Source organism: Pelmatolapia mariae, unplaced genomic scaffold (genome assembly GCF_036321145.2).
Source record: "Pelmatolapia mariae isolate MD_Pm_ZW unplaced genomic scaffold, Pm_UMD_F_2 NODE_ptg000724l+_length_26200_cov_1, whole genome shotgun sequence".
Classification (NCBI taxonomy): domain Eukaryota; kingdom Metazoa; phylum Chordata; class Actinopteri; order Cichliformes; family Cichlidae; genus Pelmatolapia; species Pelmatolapia mariae.
The window spans coordinates 19,265-26,200 of record NW_027052402.1 but is presented as its reverse complement, the minus strand read 5'-3'; the positions used below and the strand labels follow the sequence as shown (position 1 = coordinate 26,200).

The window sequence follows — 6,936 nt, the reverse complement described above, 5'->3', positions numbered from 1 at the left end:
GGTCAGGAAGTCCAGTAACCATTTGCACATGAGGGAACTGATGCCCAGGTCTGTCAGTTTCCTGATGAGTTGTGAGGGGTGGATTGTATTGAATGCTGAACTGAAGTCTATAAACAGCATTATGGCCATACACAAATGCCATACACAGACATGTTTGGGACGTGTGGGCTGCCATACTTCTGCTACCAAGCAAGGGGGCGGGGCCACACGCTAATCAGGAAGTGCTAACAGGTAGCCGGCACTAGCCGCAACCTGAATTTCCCAGTCACTGTTTAATAGCTTCCGCGTCACAGTGCTGACGGGCGAAAGCGTATGCTTGGAACACATTTCTCCACTGTAGCTGAGCTACGAGTGGAGCCCTGCGGCTGCGTTAACCCGTGAGCTGCGGGCGACATGCCAGACAGGCCAACAGGCTCTGGAATGCTACTTGCTGGCCGGCTAACAGTTAGCTGGCACGAACCGTAGCGTAACACTCCGTTCCACTGTTTATTCCCCACAGTGTTAAGCAGGCTAACAGCGAACGCTTGGAACGCTGAAGCCGTGTCCGCGCTGTATTCACATATGTCACATATATCACAGCCAAGCTACACAGTGGCCGGGCGACAGCGTATGGTTGAACACTGAAGCCGTGTCCCTGCTGTGTTTGCTCACCGTAGCCGAGTTACTCGCTAGCCAGCAGCCGCACAGCGTGGTCCGAGCGGTGCATAAGCCTATTTCTATATATAGTGATGTGCGGATCGATTCCGAAATATTGATTCCTCCGATACCAATCATTTATGTTCTAGAATCGATTCTCACATTAAATATCGATATTTTAGTAATTTAGGGTACATTTGTAGTTTATCATTAGCAGGAAGAAACTATATCATTCGGATTGTCTACATTCAAAGGAACTACTTCCTCTTCCGCATTTCATAGGCATGTGCAAAATACGGTTGTATAAATGTCTCGCAGCCCCTTGGCGTGCGCACTCACAACATTGGCTGAGCGTAATTGGAGTCATGTGCGGACGTATTTTACCTCCACAAACAGCTGAGACATGGTTTGCGATACATGTGGCAAAAAAGTGAGGTGTTGTGGCCATACTTGCCAACCTTGAGACCTCGGAATTAGGGAGACATTCAAAAGGGCTGTTGGGGTGGCTGGGTGGGTGGGATAAGTACATTTTACAGTGTTTATTTATTGGATAAAATACGTATAATGTCACCGTTATCATTGGCTGGCCCGGAAACAGCGGGGGTGTACAAATTCAGAGGCTGCTTCCACCTGAGAACCCGGCCTTTGCAGTCTAAAGAAAGCTGGGTAGTACGTCACAGGCTCCCTCGGTGGAGTGAAACTCTACCGTCTGCTCCTTGCTATCTAAAATATAACCAGGCGCTGACTTAAACTCTTGACCGTCTCACACTTCTGTTTAATCAGTTTTCTGTTTGACGTTTATTCAGCTGTGTGAAAACCCCAGAGGAACTCTCCCGTGGGATTAATAAAGTTAAATTTAAGATATTCTAATCTAATATCTTTATTTTCAGCCAAACTGATTTACTCACAAACAAATAAAACACTGAAAAAGCCAAACAATAACATTTTTAAGTTATCAAAGTGACTTATATATCATGTTTAAGCCGAGTAGTGAAAGACCGCGGGGGTTTGAAAACGATGTGTCGGTCGGCTCAGATATTTGAAGTTTACACAGCTACATTCTCACCAGAAAATATGTTAAAAGTTTTTTTGCGACCCAGAAAGAGAAATAAGAGTAATATTAAAACTAAGTATCTGCTGGCATTGTTGGAAACTGGAATAGGCCGGGCCGTGCTATGAATTCTGTGATATGGTTTTTCAATTTTGTTGTCCGGCTGGAAAATCGGGAGAAATTCAGGAGAATGGTGGCTCCAGGAGATTTTCGGGAGGGGCACTGAAATTCGGGTTGGCATGTATAGTTGTGGCAACATCACTAACCTTGTCAAACACCTCAGAGTAAATCATATCACAGAATATGACGAGCATATGTTGAGGCGAACTGAAGAGGAGGAGAGGGACAAAACGAATTATTTGTGCCACTCCAAAAAAATTTCTGTCCACTATAAGACAGAGGATAACATCAAAACCCTCATACCTGCAAGCCTGACAAAACGAGGTATATCACAGCCTTTACACTGCAGTCTGCTTTTGGTGGCTTTTTAGTATGGAGGACCACAAGAGCCACGCGCATCGAAATAAAAAATTCTGTGCTTAATTTTAATAAACTGATTTTTAAATTCTTTTCAAGTCTTCAATTCAAAAAAACATTTTCAAATTGCACTTTAATAAACTGCATTTCAAAAACCTTTTTCGAATTGCACTTTAATAAAAACATTTTCGAATTGCACTTTAATAAACTGCATTTCAAAAAACATTTTCGAATTCCACTTTAATAAACTGCATTTCAAAAAACATTTTCGAATTCCACTTTAATAAACTGCATTTCAAAAACCTTTTTCGAATTCCACTTTATTAAAAACATTTTCGAATTGCACTTTAATAAACTGCATTTCAAAAAACATTTTCGAATTGCACTTTAATAAACTGCATTTCAAAAACCTTTTTCGAATTGCACTTTAATAAACTGCATTTCAAAATCCATTTCCCTTTCCTGTTCGCTCAGGGATTAACATTTGGATTAGCAGTTGGATTAGCAGTTGGATTAACAACTTCATTTTAAAAATCCTGCTGCTATTCAAATTAGCCACACCGTGGGATGTAAGGAGCTCTCTGATTGGTTGGTCAGACACAGGCTGTCTGCCAGCCTGGATTTTTCTAGCTCATAGCTTCTCCCTGCTACGAAGCGTGTGTGCTTGTACAAAGGCCGTTCAGCCTCGGGATTTACACTCGGCCCGACACGGATATGTGAAGAATGAAGGGACCCTGCAGCGAAACGGAGAGCCAACCTCTGACTGAGTGCCCGTTTACTCAGTCTGACCACCTGTTGAAGGTAACGTGCTAACATGGCTAACGCTAGCATCACCGCACGTAGCCCCGTTATTTTAAGGTCATTTTAGCTTATGAAAAGTTTACGTCGCAGCTGTACGAGCTAGCTACGTGTTTTGTAAGCTGCTGTGCTCTTCTCAAATAAAGCTGGAAGCAGCTCAGACTGTTAGAACCAGCACTGAGGCCTGTTACATTTATACAGTGTTAGAGCAATGGCTGCAACCTACAGCCCTTAAACTAGCGATTAAAATGCTGACAGTAAACTCGTCAGTCCAAATGTTACCACATTACTCTATGGTACTTAGAGTTAAAACAACTGAGACAGGCTGATTAAAATAACAGCTGTCAGTTCTCTCATTCCTTATATCAAGACTGGGGATCACACTACTGATTTCAGTTCATTTAATATGTGAGTGCACAGATTCATTCTCAACTGGACATAAACGATGATCAAAGGTTGTATATATGATGAATTCATCAAATCCCAGCCTCTAACACAGTGCACTGAATCTTAGCTTTGAATGTCCAGTATATTCTAATCAGTGCAATTTAAGCATTCACTGAACCTACAGTATCTACACCTGTGTGGTAAATGTGTGGTAAAGATACAGATAATGAAGTTTAATTATTAATACAATATACATCATGAAAAACAAAAGCTGAAATTGATTCAGTTTAGTACTTTTCTCTGTATGTTCTGTGATTATAAAGGCCTTAAATTCTGTGATATATACTGTAAATGATTTTCACACAGGTCTTAAAGTACTTAAATCACTGCTGATAGTCTGGTTGTTTATATTTTCACATCTTTTTGTGTCTGTAGGGCTGTTTGATGATGATTTGGACTCCTCTGGGAGATGAGGACACACCCACATCTGTTCCATACTGCAGCCATGGATGGTGTTACGGCTCTGAGTCAGCTTTGGGCCATCAGATGCACACACTGGAAAACCAGCACCTGGACTTCATGCAGGAGAGACGGCCTCAGTGATGTAGGTTCATAAGCGAGTTCAAACATTTCTGGCCTCTTATCACTTAGATTTCTTAATCTTAAAAGTGAATGCATTTAAAGAAGGAACTGCACACCTAGCCATCAGAAGTTTGGCAGCATGAGTACTGTAAAGTTTTGTAGGGCCCTTGTTAAAAATTCCACAAGCACCACACCACATTTGTCATGTACAGTTCCATTTTGTACAGTACATTGTTGAAATTATAAACTATATATTCTAGTTATCCACTTGTCAGTAATTTTTGAGTAAATGGATGTCACTGATAAATCAGTGGTGATTCACCTGCAAATGTTTTTAACAAACTTTGTTTTTTGTAGAATTCATCAGCAGCTGTGAAGAGATGTATTTGAATATCTTCTGGTTCCACTTTTCTTAACCTGGAAGCTGAGGATGGCTGATTCCTGACAAGGACACACACCTCAGCGCTTATCATGGGTGTTACATCCTCTGTGCCGCAATTCCAGAGAAAACGAGAGAGCAACGACCACTCATTAAGACCAGACAGAAATCTGTCCCTTTCTGGCAGCTGTGAAGACTTCCAATAAGAAAGTTTGCATTCTTAGAACAATGCTGGGTCATGTGTGATGTGTCATTATATGAGGATATTACATTTTGACTTAATTCTGCTCAATTAAGTGTTTTGTTCGTTGATCCAATATGGCAGCTTTGTGTTGTGCTCCAAGTTAAAACTCATTGTCCTCATGAGCACAGCATCTTAACAACTCTCCTTAAAAAAGTCGATTGACTTTAACTGGACACAATGGTTTTCAGTGGGAGATATATTCATCACTCATCCGTGACACTGGAGAAGTCACCTGAGTGAGTGATAAAACAATTTTCCATGGAAAATCTAGAGGAACTAAACTTTGTTGTTTCTTTGGGCTCAATTTCAGCTCTAGGAGCATCTCTCAGAAGAAAACCGTTTTGCAAATAATCAGATAAAAAGATTGTTGAACTAGGTGGTATTCTCTGGAGTTTAAGACCAAAACTGAACTCAAACAGTGAATTGACATTAGACTGGAATTCATAAGATGAATAGAAATACTGCTGAAGCTGAATGATTCATTCATGTATATATATGACTTTTTTTTTCCCCAATTCACCAGGTCTGTAAAGTTTAGTATGTCTGTGGTACATGATACAAAAGAATAAATACAGAAGAATAAAAACTTTGTGAATAACTTTACTCTTCTTAAAAATAACTCATAAAACAAGTAAAAGTACAAATGTGTACAAGTTAGAGACTTCCTCAGTAAGTTTACACTCTTTTGGAGTGATTTTAATTGTGTGTTAAAGAGAAAGAGATTAGGAGGTAAAGTAGAGGATGCAGAGTCCATGATCACTGAGGCCGTCTCTCCTGCATGAAGTCCAGGCGCTGGTTTTCCAGTGTGTGCGTCTGATGGCTGACTCAGAGTCGTAACACCATCCATGGCTGCAGTATGGAACAGATGTGGGTGTGTCCTCATCTCCCAGAGGAGTCCAAATCGTCATCAAACAGCCCTACAGACACAAAAAGATGTGAAAATATAAACAACCAGACTATCAGCAGTGATTTAAGTACTTTAAGACCTGTGTGAAAATCATTTACAGTATATATCACAGAATTTAAGGCCTTTATAATCACAGAGCATACAGAGAAAAGTACTAAACTGAATCAATTTCAGCTTTTGTTTTTCATGATGTATATTGTATTAATAATTAAACTTCATTATCTGTATCGTTACCACACATTTACCACACAGGTGTAGATACTGTAGGTTCAGTGAATGCTTAAATTGCACTGATTAGAATATACTGGACATTCAAAGCTAAGATTCAGTGCACTGTGTTAGAGGCTGGGATTTGATGAATTCATCATATATACAACCTTTGATCATCGTTTATGTCCAGTTGAGAATGAATCTGTGCACTCACATATTAAATGAACTGAAATCAGTAGTGTGATCCCCAGTCTTGATATAAGGAATGAGAGAACTGACAGCTGTTATTTTAATCAGCCTGTCTCAGTTGTTTTAACTCTAAGTACCATAGAGTAATGTGGTAACATTTGGACTGACGAGTTTACTGTCAGCATTTTAATCGCTAGTTTAAAGGCTGTAGGTTGCAGCCATTGCTCTAACACTGTATAAATTTAACAGGGCTCAGTGCTGGTTCTAACAGTCTGAGCTGCTTCCAGCTTTATTTGAGAAGAGCACAGCAGCTTACAAAACACGTAGCTAGCTCGTACAGCTGCGACGTAAAATTTTCAAAAGCTAAAATGACCTTAAAATAACGGGGCTACGTGCGGTGATGCTAGCGTTAGCCATGTTAGCACGTTACCTTCAACAGGTGGTCAGACTGAGTAAACGGGCACTCAGTCAGAGGTTGGCTCTCCGTTTCGCTGCAGGGTCCCTTCATTCTTCACATATCCGTGTCGAGCTGAGTGTAAATCCCGAGGCTGAACGGCCTTTGTACAAGCACACACGCTTCGTAGCAGGGAGAAGCTATGAGCTAGAAAAATCCAGGCTGGCAGACAGCCTGTGTCTGACCAACCAATCAGAGAGCTCCTTACATCCCACGGTGTGGCTAATTTGAATAGCAGCAGGATTTTTAAAATGAAGTTGTTAATCCAACTGCTAATCCAACTGCTAATCCACATGTTAATCCCTGAGCGAACAGGAAAGGGAAATGGATTTTGAAATGCAGTTTATTAAAGTGCAATTCGAAAAAGGTTTTTGAAATGCAGTTTATTAAAGTGGAATTCGAAAAAGGTTTTTGAAATGCAGTTTATTAAAGTGCAATTCGAAAATGTTTTTTGAAATGCAGTTTATTAAAGTGCAATTCGAAAATGTTTTTAATAAAGTGGAATTCGAAAAAGGTTTTTGAAATGCAGTTTATTAAAGTGGAATTCGAAAATGTTTTTTGAAATGCAGTTTATTAAAGTGCAATTCGAAAATGTTTTTTGAAATGCAGTTTATTAAAGTGC

General features: G+C 40.2%; 2 long non-coding RNA genes across 2 annotated transcripts; one reads left to right on the top strand and one right to left on the bottom strand.

Annotated features, from left to right (window-relative positions):
* Positions 1-2,723: 2,723 nt before the first annotated feature.
* LOC134623526 (uncharacterized) lies at positions 2,724-5,055 on the top strand. The gene is made up of 3 exons (XR_010093357.1): positions 2,724-2,965; positions 3,785-3,953; positions 4,289-5,055. It is a non-coding gene; the product is annotated as an uncharacterized LOC134623526 (long non-coding RNA).
* A 79-nt stretch (positions 5,056-5,134) lies between these two features.
* On the bottom strand, positions 5,135-6,641 carry LOC135932387 (uncharacterized). Its single transcript, XR_010573470.1, has 2 exons — positions 6,291-6,641; positions 5,135-5,471 (listed from the first exon to the last, which is right to left on the bottom strand). It is a non-coding gene; the product is annotated as an uncharacterized LOC135932387 (long non-coding RNA).
* Between the last annotated feature and the right edge of the window lie 295 nt (positions 6,642-6,936).